The sequence below is a fragment of the Rhinoderma darwinii genome, chromosome 12, assembly GCF_050947455.1.
Source record: "Rhinoderma darwinii isolate aRhiDar2 chromosome 12, aRhiDar2.hap1, whole genome shotgun sequence".
Classification (NCBI taxonomy): domain Eukaryota; kingdom Metazoa; phylum Chordata; class Amphibia; order Anura; family Rhinodermatidae; genus Rhinoderma; species Rhinoderma darwinii.
Genome location: NC_134698.1, coordinates 62959851 through 62979305, shown reverse-complemented (window position 1 = coordinate 62979305; position 19455 = coordinate 62959851). Strand labels below are relative to the sequence as shown.

Here is a 19455-nt window from a genome sequence, read left to right as displayed (position 1 = left end):
TAGATCTATGCCAGTACATTGCAGTTACAAAATCAAAATGATAAATCCCTTTATGGGATTAAAAAAAAAAAAAGTTAAATGAATGTAAAAAAAATTAATGATAAATAAATAGTAAAAAAAATACACAGAAACTTTTTTATAATAAACTTTTTAAAATATAAGTCCCAATACATGAAATAATAGAGACATATTTGGTATCGCCTCAACCGTAAACCTGTACAACATTATTTATGATAATCAGTGTATGGTGTAAAAAAAAAAATATTAAAACTGCTGAACTGCTTTTTTTCAGCATTTTCGCCAAAATAAAAGCTTATAGAAATTAAACGATAATGTATTTGTACCAAAAAATGGTACCTACATAAAGTACAACTCGTCCCGCAAAAAACAAAGTCTCATACAACTACGTCGTACAAAAAATAAGAGTTATGAGCGTCGGGATGCAAAGAGGGAAATGTAAAAAAAATTGTTCTGTCCTCAAGGCCAAAATTGGCCGTGTCCTTAAGGGGTTAAGCAACTTTTTAATTTGTTTTTATAGAAAAAAAAAAAATGATTACTTTTTGAGATACAGCTTCTATGTATCATAGGTACATAGAAGACGAATCTGTCAGGTCCCCGGCACTGACTGCTCGGTGTCCTGCGGGTCTCTGAAACGCAGGATCCACCTGTTATCGATCACATCAGCTACACCAACGCCTCTACCCTGTGCCAGTTACTGCAGTGGTTGCCCATCCCCTTCAGAATAAAATTCAAACTTATTACTCTCACCCACAAAGCTCTCCACAGTGCTGCACCTCCTTACATCTCCTCCCTCATCTCTGTCTACCACCCTACCCGGGCTCTACGTTCTGCCAACGACCTTAGATTAAAATCCTCCATAATCCGAACCTCCCACTCCCGTCTCCAGGATTTCTCTCGTGCTGCACCCGTCCTCTGGAATGTGCTACCCCAGACAATCAGATTAATTCCCAATATCAACAGTTTTAAACGTGCCCTGAAAACACATCTATTTAGACAGGCCTATAACATTCCCTAATCTGACTCCTTTCCATGGCCCTCCTTTTAGATTAGTCATCAGAATAAGATTCCCTCACACTTCTTCTCTTCATGTCCGTCATACACGGATACTGGCTGGTGACCGGCTCATGCAGCTTTATGTTACCACCGCATGTGTATAAAAATGGCCGGACCATTGTACAGAACAAACACTGTTACACTTTGTGTCTCCCTTATTTCCTCATAGATTGTAAGCTCTTGCGAGCAGCGTCCTCAATCCTGGGGTTTGAATTGTAAATTAACTTTGTCACTATGTAATGTCTGATATTGTCTGTTTGTTTCATGTTCCCTCTAAATTGTAAAGTGCTGCGTAATATGTTGGAGCTAGATCAATAAAGCTTATTATTATTATTAGGAACTTTTTTTTAAGGTAGATTCCAAATATTATAAATTCCGAATTCATTGAACAAAATTTTCCAAAGAATGTGGAAAATATTAGTAAGAACAAGTTCACAGGACTGGAACGGCACACATAAGGACAGCAAAGAGAATAGTTATCTAGTTGATGCCATATGGAAAGCCATTGGATGTGTAATTATGTCCGCGAGTAGTCTTAGGGCTCATTCACACGAGCCGGGTTCTCGTCCGTGTGCTGCGCGTACAGAACAGCACACGGACCCATTAATTTCAATGGGGCTATTCACACATGCAGGAGTTTTTACGCACCTAGTCGCAAATTGAAGTAATGATCAATGAAAAGCTGGGTGACAACTAATACGGTCACCCGTACTGCTCCCTTAGGCTCCATTCACATCACGCGTGACTCCCGGCGTATAGCTCCTACGAGAGTCTAAAACTTATCTACTGTATGGCAGAGAGTGGGATACATCACACGTAGACTGGGAAAACTCCTGAAGTCACTGTTCGTATATGGATAGTGACGTCAGGCGATGTCCCGGGGCAGAGCCCCTACTAGCGCTTGGCTCGGGGATTCCGGCTCTGGAAAAGCCCTTGAAATCACCGTCCATATTTGACATATATAGAAAGTGATGTCGAGAGCTCCCCGAGATATGTGTTTAATGTATACACCCGTGACTAACTGCGTACAGTGGCACCCATCACCCATAGCCTTCCATGTTAAAAACGTATACCGCGTGGTATATGTGTTTTTGCTGTGGGATCCCCTCAGGATGGAATAGCGGAGCCTACTGAGCTAGTCCATCCTTCGATGGGGTCTTCAGGATAACAGAGTCCTATAAACACGTTTGTCGGGCACATCGGAAACTTTCCTGACCTACATGATAAACGTAGGGCAATAACGTGATGTGAATGGGGCCTTCGATGCGTTCACCGCACTCTCCCAGACAACTGAATGGCAAATCTGTTCACACGCAACAGAAATGTCTGACTGTCCAAAACATTAATGAGGCTCGCAGAAACAACCCCATTCACATGTATGAAACGGATTTTCAGTCGCAGAAATTTCTGCAACAAATCTGCTGCATGTGAATAGACCCCAACTAGGTTTTCCATCCAGGACTCTCAAACCCCTTTGTAAGAGCTGTAATGACTTCCATATGGATGGTCACCCAGCTTTCCCAGAAACAGATGAAGGTCTCATATTTACAGCATCTTTATCCATTACACCTAAACATCAATCACTAAGGACTCGAAGAGTAAATGTATTCACTACTCCAAACCGAACAGTTTCCACTACTTTACACTTCGTGTCACAGTAAACATCATCGCATAGTGCGGTTTCAGGGTTAACACACATCGCTACACGCGGAAACCTATCGGAGCGCGCCAGCCGCTAGAAAGCGACAAAACAATAAATGTAATGGCACAGGGCGGACCGGCGGCTGTTCCTCCGGCTGGTAACTTTTTCCTAGCAGGAAAACATTAGCTGTCATTTTCCTTACCCTCTTAAAAGTTTGTTCCAAGTCACAACTTAGACCTAAGAAGAACAATCAAGTCTACACATTGGTCAAGATTCATTTCAGGGATAACTTTATTCCTAGGATATAAATACCAAAGTCATTGACTGTTGCAGAATGTCAAAGGGAATTGCTTAAATTGCAATTCCTCAACGTATAAGAAGTATTGCACTTCCGGGATAGATTGATCCAAAAATGACAGCAGAGGTGCATGAGGAGCTTCAATAGCCCTAATACTGCCGTCATTTGCAATAATTTTTATTAAGAAACGATCAATGTGTTTTGTGCAACTTGCAAAATACTTTACGAAAAAATAATTAAACTTTTTGTGATACAGCTGCTTTGTATCCTGTATATGGAGCAGCTGTATCGTGCGCGGAGACCTGAATCCATAAGGTCAGAGGCACTGACTGGTTTTAGTGACAGCGGGTCCTGCGTGTGATCCTGTTATCAATTACATCTAAGTTAATAACTTAGAGGTGATCAGTGACAGCTCGATCCTGCCGCCACTGACGGATACAGGTTTCAGCGCACGATACAGCTGCTCCGTATACAGGATACAAAGCAGCTATATCACAAAAAGTTAAAATAAATTTTACTAAAAAGTATTTAGAAAGTTGCACAAAACACACTGATATATATATATATATATATATAAAACTTTTCAAAAGGTTTACATAGCCTTTAATGGTGACCTTCAATAGCGGCTGAATACTTGTTCAGCTGACAGCTATTCCTCTTGAGCTCCCCATAGACATAGTATCCATACACTCAGCTCTGTATAGGGGATCCGCTCTGTTATTTATATAGCCTGATAGGATGTATAGGGTGCATGCCTTGATCGGACAACTTCTTTAAAACATGCAAGTGAAATATAATATAAAATTCACCATGGCGGTGGTGTCAGGAAAGAAGATTCTAGTCCCGGTTTCCAACAAAGAGTTGGAAACGTACAAATACCTTCAAATCAACATCACTGGTGGTCCCAGCTGCTAGACAACTATCTACAGGACTTTTGTGACTTACTTGACAGACACAACATAAGACATTAGCCTAAAAATCCAAGACTAGGAAGGACTCTGTAGACTATAGAAGGAATCCAACATAAACCTGACCCTTAAAGGGGCATTCCCAATTTAGGCATTTATGGCATATTCACGGGATATGACCTGTATTAAGAACGGGGGTCACCCAGCCCATTTCTCCTTGCTGCCGATTCCAGGCGGGACTAACTAGTATGTTCAATGGGAGTTACGGAAACAGCCGTGAAGCACTTGTTCGGCTGTTTCCGTAACGCCAAAAGAATAAAATGGGTGTCGCTTGAAATCTTCAGCCAGCGACCGCATCACCAGGTGGAATGGGGGTCGGTATACCCCTGTTATAGATATAGGAGCTTCTGGGACCCGCATCTATCAGACATTTATGGCATATCATGTGGATTTGCCATAAATGTCTAAATTGGGAATACCACTTTAAGGCCTCCTCCTGAACAAGGGGCGAAAATGCTGCGGAATTTCCATCCGCAGCGTATTACAGTAGCAGGAAAGTGGATGAGATTTCAAAAAATCTGCAAAAAAACACGTGTGGAAACGGACCTGCGCCACGGATTCGCAATCTGCAGGAGGTCTGTTTATTTTGCATCAACGCTGCATCATTTTTTTCATGGAAAATCTGGAGAATTTCCGTCCAGTGTGCAGAAGGCCTAAAAATCCCCAATACGCTCTGATCATAGTATAGGCTGCCACACACTCTACTGATGTTGGTGGATCCTACCGTCCTCAGCGGGATCTGGCAGTAACTTCATGGTTACAGGGGGCTGCCAGTCTACGTTCAGAGTCAGTTCTCAAAGAAGACCAGCCGTATGAACATTAGGACCCCACCTGGGATAAGTGGCGCACGGTAGCCGCTGCCCCTCAATGTTCAGCTGAGCTTACCATATAGAATAACGGCATGGGGATCATGGGTGATAACTGGCAACCGAGACATTTTATGTGGCATAAAACATAATGTAAGCAAAGATCTCCAAGTACATATGTGAGTCATCGTACACAGTTCAGCATACAGAAGCGAAGGGCGCTAGATATGTTCACTGACGCGTACTACGTAGAAGTTGCCTGAGGTATAATATCGTCTTGGCATGTGCTAGTTATTCCTGTCGGCTGGCTCAAGCCTATGTCAATTTAACCCTTTGGTAAAGCCTTTTCCTGGGTGCGGATATTCAACAATTTCTATGAATTCTTGCCAATTTCTAGTTCATCGGTCCACTAAAAAAAAAAATCCGTCAGTAAAGAAAAACTTAAATACTCCGAAGTATCTGTGTGTTCGAAAGCCCATTCCGGATTTCGGCGGAATCATCCGAACATCTAATGCACATGGCGATGGTAGATGAAATTCAACACGCCCGATTCTTTTGATCCCTTCTCCCGATCTCCTAAAAGGGCTCGTCTAACCACGGAGACACATAGGTCTGCACAGGAATAGACCTAAAACAGTAGGATATTTTTAATCAAGACAGTTTGCAAAGTTTGTATGGCTTTGCTTTAGATAGGAAATCACAAACTTGCAAATAACCTCTGGACCACAAGCATCAAAAGCGTGCTATTCTTTCCTGATGTTATCACATATTCAACTAAGCGCGGAAAATCTTTAAAGGTCCTTTTTACGCAGGCCGGTCGGGCGAACGCGTGCTCGTACAAACTCAAGTTCCTGATAAACAAGGGGATGTGCTGCCGACAACACGCAAACGATATGGGAAGGAACGACCATATTAACGCTCGTTGGTCCCCACACAGCCGATAATTGCTCTATGTAAGTGGCGAAAAATAGCGCCGATGGGCATGCTATAATCCTCAATCGGCAAAATCTGCCGGTGTAAAACCACCTTGAAAGGGGTACTCCACACAATTATATTGATCGCCTAACCTTAGGATAGCTCAGCTATATCAGATCAATGGAAGTCCAACACCCGGTAGCCCCGTCAATCAGCTAACTGAAGGGTACGCGGCGTTAGTCACCACGCCCTCTAACCGTTTACCAGGCACAGAACGATATCCTTAGCGGCTGTGCCTGGAATTACAGCTCAGACACATTCATTCAAATGGGACCGGAACTACAATCCAAGTACGAGCCACTACGGATGTGTACGGCGCTGTGCCTGTTAACCGTGAAAAGGTCGCAGCGACAAAAGCAGCGCCCCCATCAATCAGCTGGTTGGCAGGGGTGCCGGTAGTTGGACCCCCACAAATCTGATAGTTATAGCCTATCCTAAGGATAGACCATCAATATTAAATGCCTGGCGAACATTGCTGCCCATAAACATTACAATATCCTCGTGCTGTCAAGCGTCACTTCAGGTATAATGTGCATGGGCAGCTGCTGGCAATCTCATTGAGCGTTATCCGACTCGATATTGCTTGGGCGGAACATAAAGTTAAAAAAAAGTCACCCGAGGGCTAAACCCAGCTGTGACCTGCAAAGAAAACCAGTCTTAACACAAAGTTAAGAAAGGCTGTATATACAAGCAGGCAAGATTACTCTTCAGAATCATGGGAGAGTTCGGTGACAACCAGAAAAACAAAAAACAAACAAGAACAACAGGTCCACTAAAACTTTTGCACTTTACCCCCTGAAGCCACTGCGGACAGGAGACACTCCTCTGGGTGAGCCACACCTGGGAGTGTCAGTACTGGAAGATTGTTAGATAATATACGGGGACAGAACGAAGCACTCACAGGTAAAGCAAGTTTGTATGACGCCGGGTCTACAGGTCGCGGCCAAATTGTGTTGTTTTTTTTTGCCACGAACCACAGCAATATGGCACGGCTCACATTTTGACCGCAACGTGAGATCCCAGCCTTTATAGATTACTCCAGGATGCACCAATGTGCGGTGCTAATGATCTGTACCAAAGGTAGGATTACAAGACAGAAGGGATTCTCTGGGAAGGTATCAGTTGTATGTGAGCGGCATGGGGTTCTGGAATACCATCGTAATTATCATTCCATACAGTAAGTGCAGATTTACACGAGCGTGTGCGTTTTGCGTGCGCAAAAGGCACTTGACAGCTCTGTGTGCCCTGTTCATATGGATGCGCGGCTGCGTGCTTTTCACGCAGCCGCCATCATTATGACACTCCGTTTGGAGGTTTGTAAACAGAAAAGCACGTGGTGCTTTTCTGTTTACATTCATTCTTTTACTGTTGCGCGAATAAGGCGCGTCTCATGGAAGTGCTTCCGTGTGGTGCGTGTTATTTTCACCCACCCATTGACTTCAATGGGTGCGTGATGCGCGAAAAACACCGAAATATAGAACATGTCGTGAGTTATAGGCAGCGGACTCATGCTGCGCAAAACTCACGGACAGTCTGCACTGCCCCATAGACTTGCATAGGTCCGTGCGACGCGCGTGAAAATCACGCAGGTTTGCACGGACGTATATCACGTTCGTGTAAATCTGCCCTAAGACTAAGTTCACATGGGGCGGATACGCTGGTCGCAGGGAAATCCGGGCGAAAAAAAAACGCACCAAATTGTGGTGCAGTTTTTCGCCCGGAATGTCCGCTGCAGAAAACTGTAGAATTCGGCTGTGCTCCCACGTAGCGTAAACTCTGCAGAAATTCCGCAGCATTTACAGTAACAACAAAGTGGATGAGATTTAGAAAACCTCATATCCATGCTGAGGGGGAAAAAAAACACACAAAAGTCGTGTGGAGAGTGTTCTGCGGTGCGTTTTTCAATTCCGCAGCAGCATGTCAATTTATGCTGCGTGTTCTGTGTGGAGATGCTGCGTGTTTGGCCCATAGACTTCAATGGGGAGCAGAAATTCTGCAACAAATGTGTTGTTGCGCTTTTTACGCAGCAGATACGCAGTAAAAAAAACAAAACACTGGCAATCCACAGGTGCACATATACTTTGCTATAACCAATGTTTAACACTAAATCTGCTTTTTCTAGGGATTCTGCTGCAGATTTTCTGTTGCAGAAAATCTGCAGCGTATACTGTGTGGGGGAACATACCCTTAGCCTTACGTTTCATCCCAGGAGACTGCTGCAGTCTGTTATTGGATGCAGCGGTCGCATGGGATGAAGCGTCATTCCAGGAGGCCCGGCCTGCAGAACGTCATAGGTAAGTATGAGATTTAATTTTTGCCAAAGTTTTGATTTTTGAAAAAGTCGCAACACTTGACTGTTTGTTGCAGGTTTTAGATCCCCACTGAATTCAATGGGGAAAACTCGCAACAAAATAGCGGCGATGCCGCAAAAACAATTGATATGCAGCGGCTTAAAAATTACGCACCGCAGGTCAATTTGTTTGCGGAATCTCCACATATCACGAATGAAGCGTGTGGAGGAGATTTCTTGAATTCTCATCCACTTCTCTGCTACTGTATTATGCTGCAACTAAATACATTGCTGAAAATCCACGCGTGGACTAGCCCTAACAGTACGCTCACACGCGACAGATTTGTTGCAAAAATGTCTGCGACTGTCCTATAACATCTGTATTGGGCTCACAGAAATTATGCATATGCTGCAGAAACAACCCCATGAACAAGTATGAAACGGATGTTGTGTCACAGAAATTTCTGCAGCAAATCTGCTGTATGTGAACAGACCTTAAGACCAGGTTCCCATGGGTCTGATAAGCTGCGTAAAACTACAGAGCTGGAGCCTGCAGCACTTTCTGTGCTGCAGCTGCTCAGGCAGAATTTCCGCTGCGGAAAGCAGCGGTACAAAAAAAAATAAAAAAAGAAACCTTCATACTTACCCCTGGCCGTTGTCATGGTGACGCGTCCCTCCTTTGCCATCCGGTCCGACCTCTCTGGATAACGCTGCAGCCTTTAATTAGCTGCAGCGTTCACATCGGATGAAAGTCATCCCAGGAGGACGGGCAGGAGGAAGAAGCACTGAGATCTGGGTAAGTATAATTTTTTTTCTCTGATTTGCAATTTTTGTGGTGGAATCGCAGCTTTTCCGCTGTAAAAAAAAAATGCAACATTTGCCATTTGTTGCAGCTTTTACCTCCACCAATGAACTCAATGAGGAAAAACCCCCCCCCAAAAAAGTGAAAAGATTCGGCAGCAGCTTATGCACGTTTTGTCAGCGGATATTTTACGCAGCGTGTGGTAATTTTTTAATGTTTTTTATGTGATACATGAAGTTTACAATTTATGACATTTTTATATCACAATTTTTAGGTGTGATCAGGGTGCTATTAAATGAAAAATTTTTTTTTTTTTTAAAAAAAACGGAATATCAAAATTGTTCATTTCAATTGGGAATTAGAAAGAACCATCTCTCGCAAGACGCAAGTTTGAGGCTGAGTTCACATGTCGCAGATTTCACACAGATTTTCAGCGCAGATTTTACAATTTGCAATGCAAAAGGGTGAGATCTGCGTCAAAACCACAACAAAATCTGCGACAACTCCGCAACGTGTGAACTCAGCCTGAAGGCTTTCATATTGACAACATGGCCTTCCTCCTGGCAAATATCACTATAAACAAAAGATATTTCAGTTTCTATTCCAAAAATGCCACCGCCTTCAGAGTAAACCAACCGTACACGAACAGGAAGCAGCCATATAAAAACCTTAGAGGAAGAGGACAGCGACGCAACCACGACGGCTGCCGTCTTACAGTCATGGCTTGCAGTGCACACACATCGTCTGGGTTCAGTAACCTTCAAAGCACCAGATGGCTGAGTGAGCACCATGGAAGGAGACGCCTGAGGCCACTACTACCCCTATTAGATCATGGCTGCAATGTCATATACGCCAGAGATCTAGAGGCATTTAAAGATTTGGTTTCCACTCACAAGATTTCATTTATAGGCCTGATTGACACGAACGAGTGCAAACTCTGATGTGAAAAACAACAGTTTTTCACGTCTGAGTTGCACCCGTGCGGGTCCCGTTTTCACAGATCCCCATAGACTGAGTCTATCAAGGGATCCGTAAAAACAGGATATGTATTTTTCAATGGACGCTTCACACGGTCCTTTGAAACAACGGTCTCGTGAACGGCCCCATTGAAATACATGCGTCCGTGTGACGGCCGTTGTTTTAACAACTGTCACACGGACATATACGACGGTCGCCTGAATTCGGCCTAAGAGACAGCAGGACAACTTAAAGGAGGGGTCTGTTCTTTTTGTAAGCTCTATTAGGGAAAACGGAGGAAAAAGAGGGGTCTCTTGCTTTGGTATACATCTGCATTATACGGATACTGCTGCAAGGGCTACCCCTACCGAGAGGTAACTTGAAGCTCCTGAGACCCAACGCAAAATTGGTAAGCGTAAGGCCGAACGCACACGACCGTGGTTTTGCGGATAGCACATGGACCCATTAGTTTATATGGCCCAATGCCCACGACCTGCTCGCTGATCCGTGTGAGGGCCACTAGTTCGGACGGAAAAAACTCAGGACGTGTCATTTTTCTGTCCGTACTTGCAGATCATGTGACCTACTCAGGGGGTTGGGACAAACAGGTGACATCAGTTCCAGCCTTCATTATATTTTTTTTCGGCTCTATGAATACGGATGACACATGGATGTATGACGAAGGTTTTTAGCAGACAAACGGACCACAAATACAGAATATGGTTCCGTGGTTTTGTGGACCGCAGAAATGCTGCAAATTTGCGCACTGAAAGTCAGCAGCGCATTACAGTACCAGTCGTAAACAAATCTTATCTACATGCTGCCGGAAATTTTCTGTTGCAGTTTTCCCCTTTTAACAAGGCATAAAATCTGCAGCAAAATCCACGTTACATATACAGATTTTGATGCAGATTTGCGGAGAAATTCACAAGCCGATTTATCCACTGCTTGTGCAACCCCAACCAACTGATAACACTGGCATCTACTTATGTGGCAAGGGGGAGTTTAGGTCCCCTCAGGCACCAGGTTCAACTGCTACCTCTGCACCCCTATAGTACACCCGAAATACTTAACTACTGGTAGGTGGACAACCCTTTAAAGGAAACAAAGTTGTATCTTCTGACACCAAGATATAGTACTGGTGGAAGTGGAGGTGCCCATTGGAGCTCCTTGGAGCACCGTAACCCTTCACCCCACTCAGGGTGCCGCTGGCGGCCACTGATTCCGAGTACACCCCATCTGACTCTACTGAGATATCAGTTCAGGTCCTTAGATCTGGTACGCCGAATCTGTTGGTGAAAACTATACAAATGACCAACAATCAAAATAAAGTAAATTAAAATCAATATACAAGATGTAAACCGACGATCACGGAGCGATCTAAAGTTCCGATCCCTCCAACCAGGGCCGGAACCAAGTCACAGAGGGACATCCTGACAAATGAAAAGTCTGGCCGTGACAGGATGCCCTAAAGAAGATTACAGAACCAAATACTCTCTATTTTATTACGTTTTCCATGACCGAGCAGGTAACTGTGTCACGATGGTGCAGAAAGAGGCCGATGGTGCAGAAAGAGGCCATGCTGTTAACAGTTTCCATATGGCAGCACACTAAAGTAACCGAATATAGTCCAAAGGTGATGCACCATGCAAAGGAGCACTAAATCTAAAGTACAAAGCTTATAAAAACCAGAGAGAGCTGCAGAGATCATCCACACCTCTGTATGTAAATGTATCCGGGAGGTTCCCAGAACTGGAGATATGCAAGATAAAGTAGTAGTCGGGGGGGAAGGTGGTCAGATATTTTTCAGAAGATCCGGTCAATAATCCAAATGTTAATCTATGAGGTCAGCCGCTTATTAGTTTGCAATGGCTGCTTACAGAAAACAATAGAGCCACGTTATAAATATCAAAAATTTCCTATTATCCAAATCCATCCTTTTGGACCCCGCAGAGCTGTAGGCATGTCAAGTTTACACGGCTGCGCATAAGCCAAAGCTACGATATATAAAACAAATGCATCTAAAGGGGCATGGCTAAACCTTTTGTGCCAACGCTGGTAACACAATTCCCCGATATAACAATCGTGCCAATACTTTATATTATTCTCCTAAACTACGTAGTACTATTCTTACTATCAGGAAGTTCCTGTGTGGGGGTAAAAGGGCAGCGTCTCTTTGTAGTCTATTTAAGCATTGTTTTTCCATGTTGTATTCTTTGTCTCCTTATCGAGCATCACGCCAGCATATCCTGCTGCAAGAATAGTATCCACCGCCGGCACGGTGACGTGTGACCCTACAAGACTGGCTATGCCCAAATCTACAGCTGGCTATAGAAGCATAGGACCAATATTCATTCATTATAGGAACACCATATACGCACCGATATCCCGCTACGATCGGACGGGTTTTGCCATGATTTATACTAAAGCCGGCATCCACAAAATAAAAGATGGGACAACCCCTGCAAATGGCGTTTCAGAGAGGACGGCCAGGGGGCTAGGTAATCAATGTATTAGCGGTAGTTACATGGATTTTCCCCTGTAGACATTCATGGCATATCGACATATGATCAAAGGGTTAAGACCTCCACAATCCCAGGAACGGGGAGAGATGTACGCACATGCACGGTTACTTTCACTATAGTAAATGTGAACTGCCCATTCACCATAGGGTAAGGCCACACAGGGCAGCATTGACTTGGCCGCAAACTGTTCGTCGCGGATTTCAAATTGATTGTTAATGGTCGAACAGTGTCGCGGGTAAAGCTGTGGTTTACCTGAAAAGTCGTAGGGCCATTAAAGGGGTTTAATATTGATGGCCTTTCTTTAGGTCATCAATATCAGATCAGTGGGAGTCCGACTCCCACCGATCAGCTGACTAAAGGGACCACGGCGCTAGTCGCCACGGCCTCCTCAGTGTTTACCAGGCACAGCGCCGTGCACATCTGTAGCGGCTGCGTTGCAGCTCAGTCGCATTCACTTGAATGGGACCGGAATGGCCATCTCTGGCACAGCCGCTACAGAGGTGCACAGCGTTGTGCCTGTAAACTGGGAAAAGACTACGGCGACGAACGCCGTAGCCCCATCAATCAGCTGATCGGTGGGGGCCGGGAGTTGCACCCCCACCGATTTGATGTTGATGACCTATCCTAAGGATAGGCCATCAATATGAAATGACCGGACGTCCCCTTTAATAAAAGGACCCTTACGGCCGCACAATTTTGTAGGTAAACAGACGATTTACCCACAACCCGGCACGGCCGTTACCAATCCATTTAAAAACCGCGCCAAACAGCACGTTGGTACAGTATTTAGCCATGTCTATGCCAAGCCGTAGGGCCTAACCCTTATGGAAAGTGAGAGTGCATGCGTCACCACCTCTATCAGGCGCGGGGTGAGCCAGGCACCCTGTTCTAGGGATTCATGGTGATCCCGGTGGATAATATGCAACGGGAAAAACCCTTTACCAAAATGTGTCCAAAGGGCATAGATCCAAACCTGGGCACGACCATCCAGTACCGTATAAGTGGCCATGCCCTGGCATGCTATATGTCAACAAGACATGCCGCTTCAAGGTGCGCTTACATGAGCCGTTGGCATGGTGTTGCCACGATTACGCTACTATGGCGATACATGGACAAGACCCTGGAGACCACCTTTATTTAGGAGGGGGAAAAAAAAGTCACAAAAAGGGGCATGGCAAAATTCACATACGCCTTTACTAATACGATACGCCATTTGTCAACACATGGCAACCAGCACGCCACGTCATAGTTGCGGGTTCAGAGCCACCGTCATATCCAGTCAATGAAGTGCGACACGCTGACATATTTGGCGAATGAACCAACTCTTTCGCAGCGGTCCCAATATGAGGAACACTATAAAGTAGATCTAGTAAGAAAGTCGCTGTTTTCTCTTCAGTCTGGCTTCTTAGTTATATCTGTATCTGGAAAAGCTGGGTACCAACAAAAACGCCTGACCCAGCTTTCCCAGACTCCAGCAAGTCACGTCCCTCCATCCCACATCACTGCATGGCACGGCAGATTGGACTTCGTCCGGGAGAGCTGGGTGACAACCCCCGGTATGGCTGACATGGGGATTATATTCTGGTAGAGTTGATGTATGGGTTGGCAGTAATCCCATTGGCATGGGCAGGGCGGCCTGTGCAGACATGGGTGGGTACAGGACAGCGGGCATCTCACATGGCGTGAAATCTCAGCCCCACAGTCACCAGCGCCACCCTCCCCCCGGAGAAAGGTTACACCATCCCGCGGAGAGGAGAGCGGCAGTGTGCCCACCCCCCATCACACCGGCCTCTCCTGCACACAGCTCCGGGGGACACAAACACTTCTAATAGCCGAGGCCTAGCACGACCCCCCAGCTCACCTGTCCCGGGCCGCCGCTGCTCACACTCCCTCCGGCCTTCTGAGCGCTGGTTATGCGGCCGGTCCCCGATCACATTCAGATCCCTACGAGGAGGAGGAGGACTGGGAGAGGCGAAGGGAGGAGCCTGCCCGTCTTACTGCACGTCCGCTGCGACGTGGCCCTACCGCCGGCCCCCAAACCGAGTCATCGCCGGCCTGTCCATATAGATTACATACTGTTCTGTATGATTAGATAGTTAGATAGATAGATAGATAGATAGATAGATAGATAGATAGATAGATAGATAGATAGATAGATAGATAGATAGATAGATTAGATAGATAGAACGCCTACAAACATCTACCCATTGAAATCAATGGGGAAAAAACACATGCACTTCTTTTTACGCTCCGTTTTTTAAAACAGCGGCGTAAAAAGACGCCCTGTATGAACTAAGGCTATGTTCACACGGAGTCTTTTGCAGGCAGACATTCTGCCTCAAAATTCCGGCTGGAATTTTGAGGCAGATTTTCATCTGCATGCACACCGTTTGCTGCGTTTTTTTGCTGCGTTTTTCGCCCGCGGCCATTGAGCATTGCAGGCAAAAAACGCAGTGAAATAGGCTTTCTCTGCCTCCCAATGATGTCAATGGGAGGTCAGAGACGTAAACGCCCGAAGACATGGCATGTCGCTTCTTTTTCCCACGAGACGGTTTTTCTGCTCCCGGGAAAAAAACGCCTCTTCCTTCCATTGAAATCAATGGGAGGCATTTTCGGACGTTTTTTGGCACGTTTCCGAAGCGGTTTCCGCGTCAAAAAATGTGTAAAAAAACTCAGTGTGAACTGGCCCTTAGGATTCTGTCAGGATTTATGCGCGGATCCAATTTTCAGCCGTGGATTTCTGGCTTTAGATGCCCTAGATCAGTCGGGAGGCACTGGTGCCCACTACAGAGTTGTCGATTTTCCTTCGCTCGGAGCATAGACTCAGTTCACTGCCCCAACCCTGTATCTTAAAGGGAACCTGTCAGTAGGTTTGGAGCCACCAAACCACTGACGTGCCATTGTGCAGCTGGGGTTTAGTGTTCCAAACATTCCCATGTCAAAAACAAACTTTTCGGAAAAAGTAAAGTAACTTACAACGTACCAAAAAAAAGTCTGGGTAAGGAGTGAAGGTGACGAAAAAAACAACAATTCTGGCGTTATGTATTTTTTTTACGGCGTTCACCATGTGGGATAAATGACGTTACATTGTAATACAGACTTTTACCGATGCGGCGATATCAACTCTGTTTATTTTATTTTTTTATTATAACATTACATTATTTAGAGGAAAAATGGGAAAACAAGGGTCTTTTTTAAACTTTTAAATATTTTTTTTAAAATTGTACATTATTAAAAACTACACTTAATAATTTTTTTAACATTTTTTTAGTCCCTCAAGAAAGATTGCAAACCTGGGCCCCCAGGCTACCAAGGCAACCTTCAGCAACAGGGGGTGGCGATGGGGTGATAGAGGGCCCCCCATTTTTTTATTAGCTTAGGTTGCTAGTGGCCATAGCATCTAAGTGGTTATCCCCGATCCCAGTCGTTAAGGCCCTATTACACCTGCCAATTTCGGCCAATGCAGCGAGCGCTGATCAACGAGACAGCTCGTTGATCGGCGCTCGTTTGCTCCTGTCGCAAGGAGCTAGTATGGGGACGAGCACTGGTTACTCCGATCGCTCATCCCTATAGATTAATATCATGTCGGCAGCGCGTCTCCCTATTCACACACCAAGATGTGCTGCCGACAACGATTATATTTAATTTTTTTTAAATGATACGACCAGCAGATGAACCATCGTTTGCTCGTTCATCTGCTGATCCCTGCTCTGCGTTATATGAACACTTGTCTACCCGATAATTTCCCAGTGTAAAACCCCCTGTACAATGACGTGCTGACACCCGCTGAGTATGGAGTTGGCTCAGCCCGTGAATCCACTCCATACTACTCCTTACCAAATATGAAGTAACTGTACGTCAAATGTAGAAAAGGGGTTAATCACCAGATCCTACCCTGGTCTGCTTTCACCTCCAGTCACTCCAGTATAAAGGTAGACGTATCATCACCATATCCTGTGGATATGCCGTAAATGTCTAAAATGGGAATACCCCTTTAAAGGGGCTATTGCTCTGCACAGGTCACGGGGCCGCAGAGACGATATGTGAACTCGGCCTTAAAGTAAATGAGTTGCTCGATTTTAGTAGCTTCCATTGTGTAGGGTAAGAATAAACTTTGAGTAGCTGTAATCATGAGTCGGTCACACCTCTGTAGTAAACGCATCCTCACATCTATACAATAGTTTACATTTCACATTGTACATGTCAATAGTCGTGTTTGATCAGCTGTATACCAGCGTATAAATGTGGGGCACACATTGTCTGCTCTGATGTTAAAATTCCCATCTGGGGCAAATCAAGGGTCGATCACTGTCACCCCGCTGTTAGCCCATGCTGAGAGCCGCATACAGTGGACACTACTGGAGGACTGCAGTGATATCCATGAGAACAATGGACCGAACATTTATTATTTCTGCAGCCAGTTTACCAGATTTATAGCTTTTTTTACCACATCTTTCTCCAAGTCTTCCGATACTCCTCTAGGTTTTAGTGACCACATCTCGCAGTGCAGTTAGAAGGTGATGTCATACTAAACCAATGGAAACGGTCCCTGGTGATGTGGTGCGGCGGGCACTGATGACGTGGTGAAGATTTCACTGGTGTATTCATACTGCTCCCAGTGAACGCAATACTAGCTGTATACATCAGTACGTATACCAGGAGCTCCCCGTAGGTTATGAGGGATGCCACAGAAAGAACATATACTGCGCTGTATATGTCTTTTTAACATGGAAACCTATGTGTGACAGATGCCACTGTATAGCATCCGTCACAGGTTTACGTTAAACATATACCTTGGGGAGCTTTCCCAGGCCAGGAATCCCAGAGAAGATCATCAGGTATCGCTCAGCCTGGGGATTCCGGCTCTGGGGAAGCCCCTGACATCACGGTCCATGTATGGACAGTCGTGTCAGGGGCTTTCAACTACGGAGTCCCCAGCCAGAGCATAGGAAACGCTCTGGCCGGGTACTCCGGGACTGGAGAAGCCACTGACGTCACTGTCCCTATAAGGGCAGTGACCTTAGGGGCTCCTCCAGGAGTGGAATTCCCGGCCAGAGTGTTATCAACACACTGACCATTGATTCCGGGTTTTATAAGCTCATAACGTCACTCTCCTTATATGGACAGTGACACCAAGGGCTTTCCATAGACAGGAGTCCCCAACTAGAGCGCTTGCGATATATTGGCTGGGGATTGCATAGTTGACAGCTCCTGACATCACTGACCAAATATGGACAGTGACATCAGGGGTTTGTCCGTGCTCAGTGCATAAAGTAGCGCTTTGCCTGGGGAGTTCGGGTGACGTATCCCACTGTACGCCTATACAGTAGGATACGTCGGTGCCTTCCGTTGGAGTTATAGGTCGGGTGTCCTCTTGACTTCTAACTCCAACGGAAGGAAAAACCGTGATATGAACAGGCCCATCATGAGGGAATGGGGTTAGTAACTGCCAAATGAAACAAGAAGCTATAATAGTTTATAATATGTTGATATGATATGATACGGTGATACCATTTACAATATTAAAGATTATTTCTACCATTATTTGTACCATTGAAACCCTCTGTAGTTATGAGAAGCTGGTTTAGAAGCGTCATCGAAATGAATACAATATACAGCAACGTCAGCAGTACCAGCATGCTCCTTCTTGTGTAGCTATAGACAGAATTTTTTGGTATATTTTACAGCTTCACCTGGTTGAACTACCAGTTCTAACCCGCAAATTACCCTGCCAAACATGTCTTGCTGTGTTTTCTGCATAGTAAGTTCACATTACAGTTATTACATTGAATGTTTCCATTTTACAACTTTGTAGGGCCCCATGCACACGACCATGGCCGTAATTACAGTCCATGATTACGGGCACGGCTGGCCACTGACGGCCGCATACAGCCACCTGCATTTGCGGACCATGCTCCCATATAAAGTATGGGAGCATGGTCCGTAAAAAGCCAAAAATAGGACATGTCCTATCTTTTGCGGAACCTTTCTACAACTCGGACACCTTCCGTACGGGAAGGTGTCCGTCGGCCATAGAAATGAATGGGTCTGTTATTATGGACGAAATCTATGGTTGTGTGCATGTGGTCTAATATTGCAGAATACAACAATTGTGCCCACTGAAATTGTCCCTATTTAGCTGGCCCAATGTCATTCATGCAAAGAGGATAGTATGTGAAAGTAGACTATGTCCAATGAAAACATTACCCCGAAGCAGATTTATGTCAACAGACACAAAAGAATGTTCTATACCTATTAATGAACTTGTGGATATGATTGATAGGAAGATGTCAGTTTTTGCTGATGATACAGAACTTTGTAGGATACTTAAAATTTAGCTTGATTAGAAAAAATTACAGAAAGACCTAGATAATGTAATGGCGGGGTAGAGAGACAGACAGGTGAGCCCTAATCTACCCGCCACTCAGTCCCTGCCTACTTGCAACGGCCCGTCCTAAGCAACGGCGTACAACTGGGCGACGGTCCCTACACTCACTAAGTGCACGACAGACAAACAGACAAACAGACAAGGGTACACAGAAGCAAGGGAAATGGGGCTGTTGCCCACGGCAACCCCGTGAGCAACAAGAATAGTGAACGAGCCGAGTCAAACCAGGAGTGTACGAGGTACCAAACGCAGAGCAGGAGAATAGTCAGTCAAGCCAGGGTCAATATGAAGCAGAAGACAAGTAGTAAGCAGCAGCAGCAGCGGGGCCAGGAAACAGACTGAAAGAATCACAGGCAAAGGAGGAGCAGAAAGTGAAGGTATAAATAGACAAAGGGCGGGAGCTAGCTCCATCTGGCCAGGCTGTGATAGGCTCTCCCACTCCTCAGCCTCCCAGGCTGATTGGTCGAAGAAGGGGTCACTCGACCAGACTTAGGAGCAGGTGCAGAGTGAGTACCCACGGGCGTCGACACAGAAGCTGTGTCAGGCAGATCCTTTACAGTACCCCCCCCCCCCCTTTTATGAGGGGCCACTGGACCCTTTCTAGGTGGACCTGGCTTATAGGGGAACCGAAGATGGAACCTCCTGAGCAATACTGCAGCGTGAACATCCCGGGTGGGTACCCAAGTCCTCTCCTCAGGCCCGTATCCTCTCCAATGGACCAGGTACTGGA

The 19455-nt window shown here is 45.4% G+C and overlaps 2 protein-coding genes across 9 annotated transcripts in view; one reads left to right on the top strand and one right to left on the bottom strand.

Annotated features, from left to right (window-relative positions):
* The window catches only part of KTN1 (kinectin 1), a 105860-nt gene extending 91501 nt beyond the window's left edge, over positions 1–14359 (bottom strand). For 6 of the 8 annotated variants that reach the window (XM_075843265.1, XM_075843270.1, XM_075843271.1 and 3 more), the window contains exon 1: positions 14199–14358. The gene's annotated coding sequence lies outside the window, so the exon portion shown is untranslated. Of the gene's footprint in view, positions 1–14198 lie in introns of all 8 variants that reach the window. The other 2 variants (XM_075843272.1, XM_075843269.1) reach the window with 2 other exon arrangements.
* TBPL2 (TATA-box binding protein like 2) overlaps positions 13811–19455 on the top strand; it is a 35027-nt gene continuing 29382 nt past the window's right edge. The window contains exon 1 of the mRNA XM_075843275.1: positions 13811–13893. The gene's annotated coding sequence lies outside the window, so the exon portion shown is untranslated. The remainder of the gene's footprint in view (positions 13894–19455) is intronic.